The following is a 6,000-nucleotide window of genomic DNA, read 5'->3' as shown; positions in this document are numbered from 1 at the left end:
AATTTAAAATGAAATTATAACAAATTATATTAAAACAATTAATTCTAAAAGTAGTTAAAACTAAAAAAAATAAAAATAAAAATCTAATGATTTATTATGAGTGAAGCTTCATTAAAAATAATGAAAATAGAATAAATAAACAATTGTTTGGAGGGATAAATGGGCTGTTCTGGGTTTGTTTATTCTGTGAAATGTAGGCAGTATTGTTCTGTTTATTCTGTTTTATATATATATTCATCATGTGATATATCATGTAGCTTGGTAACATGTATGTTTTATATATTATGTTAGGGGGTTATTTTTAGGTGACATCATGTAACAGAAAACTAAGTCCACACAGGAACCCCAGAAAAAATTCAAAATGAAATATTTATTACCGCATTTTTTTTGTAACACCTTTTTTCTTTAAACATAAACTCACAGTCCTCATACAAGTATTTTAATGTAAATTTGACAAAGCTTAAAGGTAACAGCATTTTTCTCTAATGAGGAACACGTGCTGAGAAAGAAATTATCCATGGACATACAATACCAATCCCACAGCAGGTTTTACTAGGAGAACATTCTTTTTTTTTCAATTGAGGTAACACATAGAATATATAACATGAAACATTAATAGAACGAACTTTGAACAAATTTTGTTACAGTATTGTCTTCCTTCCTCTCAGTCACTCGGGCTCATCGTCTCACTCATTCTCACACTCACTCGCTCACTCACTGCTGAACGCCCACTCACGCTTCAATCTTTGAGTTTATAATTAAGTTCAGTCTGTCATTTGGTGCAAAGACCAGATTGTAGGAAGAGACCCCCCCCCCCCCCTTTCTCCATATGTCCACATCTAGGTTGGTGTCCATTTGTCCATGTCATGTCTGTGTCTCTGCCCCAATCCATATAGTCCTGTAGTGCTGAGGGACAGGAGCACAGACATTTGTCACCACCATGGTTCTAGTCCAGGACTTGGCCTTGTTCTTCGCTGGTCACAGGTAAAAATAATCTGTAGCTTTCCATGGACAGGGGGAGGGGGTTCTGGCTGAGCCAAGTCATTCATTTGGGAACAACACACATAGTGTGGAAAAAACAAGGATATCTCTTTTTGTCTCGTCTAAAACTATTTAAATCAACAGAAATGTACAAGTTAACTTAGTTCCTATGATTTATCCTACAGTAGTTATATCTCTGAGTCTTTCTGCTTCCAGAGGGGACTTTTTTTTAATGGGCATTAAAGTGAACCCATGACTTCACATTTATGTCTTGTTTCATTGGTCCTTTGTTGTCGGTGAAAAAAAAATTGACAAAAGTTAAAAAAATCACAGCTGTCTGGAATTTTAAAACTGACCAAAGTTCAAAAGTCTTAAAATATTATCTTTTCCCTTGAGGTTCCTTATAAGTGATGGGCTTCCTGGACAGGATGAGACTCCAAGAGTTGGAGTTGTTTGGGGTTATGGGGGGGTGGTGGTGGTTGTGCAGACATGGCCATCCCTAAGACAGCAATTCTCCTTGTGTCATGATGGCTGATGGTAGATGTAGGACACCGGTGGTCCATGTCTTGAGGAAGGGTGTGATGCCAACTGGGGAAAAGTGTGAGCTGGTTGTACCAAACTGATACTCATAGGACCACCCTGAGAAAGACAGTCCCCTGGCATGTACTGCAGACCTGGAAAACACAGAAATCGTGGGTTATTAGGGGGAAATCCAATATAAATGTGTGCAATAAATAGACAACTTTTACATTCCTGTCCATTAATTTATTTTTTAGCAGATTTATCACCGAATGAGTTTCTACAGATTATATAGAATTTATCAAACATGGCGACATTTACTTTCATAAAATCAGAACCTAGATATTTTTGCACTTTACTCACTTATATGGCACTGACATATTCTGCAGCGCTGTACAGACATTGTCATCACTTGCTGTCCCCAGTGGAGCTCACATAAGTTCCCTATCAGTATATTTTAGATTGTGCGAGGAAACCAGAGTACCCGGAGGAAACCCACACAATCTCCATGCAGATGTTGTCCTTGTCGGATGTGAATCTAGGACCCCAACTCTGCAGGACACCAGTGCTAACCACTCAGCCACCGTGACTCTATGACCTTACATGTATGTATTGAAACATTTTCTAAAATTTGTTCTTACAGGATTTATGGCATTACTTGGACTGTCCAAGTGTCTTGGGTCTGAGGCTTAAATTTTTTCAGAACTGTAAGGATGTAGAAGGTCTTATATCTGTCTGTCCATTTAGTCTTAGAGAGGAAATACTGAATTTTATATATTTCAAAGATATATGTAAGATTGTGAGACCATCACCTTGGTGAAGTCTGAGAGCTTGTACCACTGATCTCCAGAATGAAAGACCTCTAGGAAGAGCTCCCACCGCTTTAGCACTGTTCAGAGATTCCTCTTGCGGGAAGTCTAACACAACATCGTAAGCAAACTCCTGTTGTTTTGGACAGAAGTCTGCTTGGAGTAATGGATCAGATTTTCACCATCAAAAAATTCTAAGCACTACAAAGGGGTTAAAATCCTCTAGTGAGCCCTTTTGCTATGGATATCAGTGGTGGTCGAAAATCACAGATCATAGTGACCTTTTTTACATATATCAATAGCATGGCAAAAGATCAATTTCACCAAATTTCACCCTTAGACGACAAGGGCGTTGCACCAATATTAATATAGTCTCAGCATTTTTCTCTTGAAAATCTGTCCCTAAATCTGGAAAATCTGTCCCCCAAATTTTACAGGTCATTTACACTGCCCAATATAGATAATTATTGGTCAGTAAGTGAGATTGTGGAGAATATCCACCTTTCGGCTGGTTAGAAACGATTGCTTATTGTGTTTTTCGCATTCATCGAGTGATCTGCGGCACCTTTAGCCAAGCAGTTTATTGGGAACGTTGGTTCCTGATAATCTGTCCGACAGTTGGGCTGTGTAAATGCAGCCTCCACAATCGGGCTGTGTAAATGCAGCTTTAGATGGACCTTGTAAATGCAGCTTCCATCAGAGTTGTAACTGTGTGGCCTCAGTGTAAAATCTGCAACAGGACCTTCTTATGGGGTCAGAGGTCCTACAACCGCCCCTCCACCCTGTGTAACTATGTCCCTGATGTCCATTAACTGTTAGATTGGCTAAACTATCTGGAAGCCTGTATCTAGCTTTAAACTGGTACTGGATATGAGATAGAACCAATGCATGGTTGGGCTGATCGGCTCTATGGTCCCAGAGGCCCCTTCAACTAGATGCAGAAGATGAAGCCCATGATGGACAAAACGGAGTGCATCGTTGTCTGCTGGTGATGCCATCATGATCAGATCACTAGTCCTAGCTCACAACAGTATCAATCCACTCCTGCGGTCCTTTATTTTATACACCCAGTGTATTCATGATTATGTTACTTCTGTCATGTGGTACGTTGCATATAATGGTATAATTTAGCATGCAGTAGATACGTGTGAGCTGGTCAAGACTCAGAGGCTAGAAGTGTTTCGGTGATATAGACCATTGTGCAGTGATGGTACAGGGCAGGCTAGGGTGGCATCTGTGTGCAGTGAGTGGACCATGTATTTCTCATGCCACCCAAGAGGGCCACAACACTTGACTCCATTTAACCTCAGGCACCTGCAGTGGAGGCGTCCAGCAGATGTTTCCTACAGTTGTAATATGAGGATGGCGAGGCAGCAGACATGCAGCCTTTTTATTACCGTAAGTGCTGGAGCCATCTAAACACAATATCCCAGGCTGCATCATTGGCCCTGTGTTTGTTCTAGCCCGGCAGCCTACTCAATGGATGATGATAATTAAGTACCAAATATACCATATTGTGTGGCTGCATAATCAAATCAAGAGAGGATAATATTCTTCTGTATTAAGCTATTAATGTAATTGGTCATGAAGCATAAAATATGTTATGTAATTAAATAGGCTAGAAATTATATGGCCTATATTAAGAATTATCCAAGCTGAGAAAATGTTTTCTCTATGGCCGTTATAGGGTACATTGCTTTCTGTTTCCTGACTGCATTTGTAAAAAGGAGGAAGAAATAGGAAAATTGGCTCCATCAGTGGATGTCACGGCAGCCCCTTGAGATGGGCTATGAAATGCTGGCCCCTATTTACATATACAGAATGATTTAATCAAGGTACGTCTTCCTATATTCGGCCTCATTAAACAAAGAAGTTTCAATGTTATATGCAATTCTGTCTGCTCTGCTGCCTTCAGCCAAGGGGATGAAACTGGCAGCCGCACACATTTTTTTTTTTAATACGTCAAAAACACTTGAAGCTTTAAAGTCTAATGGATTTCTTAATCCAAGTGCAGTCATTCAGCCCTCAGTGAAAAATCCATTGCTTCATATTCACTTGCTCCTAAATGTGTCTCTCTTTAAATTTATTGACTGCTACCCTCGTTCTGTGTAGAACAATTGGTAGGAAGGAGCAACATGTAAAAAAAAAGAATGATAAAAATGGAAGGATCTCCCCAGCAAAGCATCCTGACCGAGAGTCTACTCCTCGGCTCTGCATATGGGATCATTTGGGCATCCATCCAAGGCTAACAGATTTATATCACTCAGAGGACAATTTCACTGGCCCCAACATCTCCTGGTTTTAATCTCAAACACGTTTAATTTCACAGAAGGAATTTAATGCCCTGGAAGAAGTGTCACCTTCAGGATGCAGGTACAGAGAGGACACTGGGACAAAGACAGGACAACCCTCCAGGTGTACAGTAATGAGGCAGATACGGCCCAGGCTGATTAATACATAGAAACCACTTTGCTCTTTTAGCATTCTGGGTTCATGGCTGATGGATCAAGGTCAGCTCTAGAGCTCAAGGTAGGACGTAGTGACTGCTGGTACCAACAGCATCCAATTCACTACATACTATGGCACATGGATACTCCTTAAAGAGGAAGGATATGTACATGCCTACTCTCATAATCCCCTAGAGCAGGGGTAGGCAACCTCCGGCACTCCAGTTGTGAAACTGCAACTCCCAGCATGCATCCTTGCACTGCTCTTCTAAGAACTCTCATCAAACTGAATGGAGCATGCTGGAAATTGTAGTTGCACAACAGCTGGATTGCCCTAGAGCAGGCATCTCAAACTCGCAGCCCTCCAGCTGTTGCAAAACTACAACTCCCAGCATGCCCGGACAGCCTACCGGTATCAGCCTACAGCAGGGCATTGTGGGAGTTGTAGTTTTACAACAGCTGGAGGGCCGCGAGTTTGAGATGCCTGCTCTAGAGACTACAGAGGTAAGGGCAGATTTCCTGCAGAGATTTCTGATTGTGATTGGAGGATACCCATGCGCATGTTGCAGAACAAATCTGATGCCTGCTGATCTATCCGTAGTTAACATCCGCATGTACAAGAAAACCCACTGCAAAAATGTGTGGTGTAAATCCAAACCGTAGGTCAATTTCTACATTTTGTTCCCACAGCGGGTGGATGAGATTTGTAAAATCCCATCCGCTCTGCTCCTCGTGTAATACGACGTGTTTCCACCCACAAATCAGCTACGTGTGGACATAGCCTTATAGCAACATTTGTCTTAGGGCTCATTGCACACGACCCTATGTACAGCTGGCCCCTAATAGAACAGTCCTATCCTTGTCTGTAATGCGGACAATTATAGGACATGCTCTATTATTTTGCAGAACAGGCATACGGACAAACGGAAACAGAATGCGCACAGAGTAATTTCGTTTTTTTTCTTTGCGGACCCATTAAAATGAATGGTTCCACATACGGTCCGCAAAAAAACGGAAATAAAATATGTTTGTGTGCATGAGCCCTTAGAAGGAAAGTTTGAAAACACTGAGAATTCACTGCAAGGAATGTCCTGGTAAATATGTTCCGTATTTTTTGTGGATCCACACTTCCGTATTTTTTGTTGATCCGTGTGGGCTTTCTGCAAATTTTAGAACATGTCCTATTCTTGTCCACATTGCAGACGAGAATAGTCCTTTCTAGTAATGGGAGTTAAAAAAAAAAC

General features: G+C 41.0%; 1 protein-coding gene across 6 annotated transcripts in view; it reads right to left on the bottom strand.

Moving 5' to 3' along the window:
• Positions 1-411: 411 nt before the first annotated feature.
• Positions 412-6,000, bottom strand: part of MEIS2 (Meis homeobox 2) — a 117,214-nt gene continuing 111,625 nt past the window's right edge. For all 6 annotated transcript variants that reach the window (XM_044271877.1, XM_044271880.1, XM_044271878.1 and 3 more), the window contains exon 13: positions 412-1,655. The gene's annotated coding sequence lies outside the window, so the exon portion shown is untranslated. The remainder of the gene's footprint in view (positions 1,656-6,000) is intronic.

Source organism: Bufo gargarizans, chromosome 11 (assembly GCF_014858855.1).
Source record: "Bufo gargarizans isolate SCDJY-AF-19 chromosome 11, ASM1485885v1, whole genome shotgun sequence".
In the NCBI taxonomy this organism is placed as follows: Eukaryota; Metazoa; Chordata; class Amphibia; order Anura; family Bufonidae; genus Bufo; species Bufo gargarizans.
Note: the sequence above shows the minus strand (reverse complement) of the source record. Positions and strands in the feature narration are given on the sequence as shown.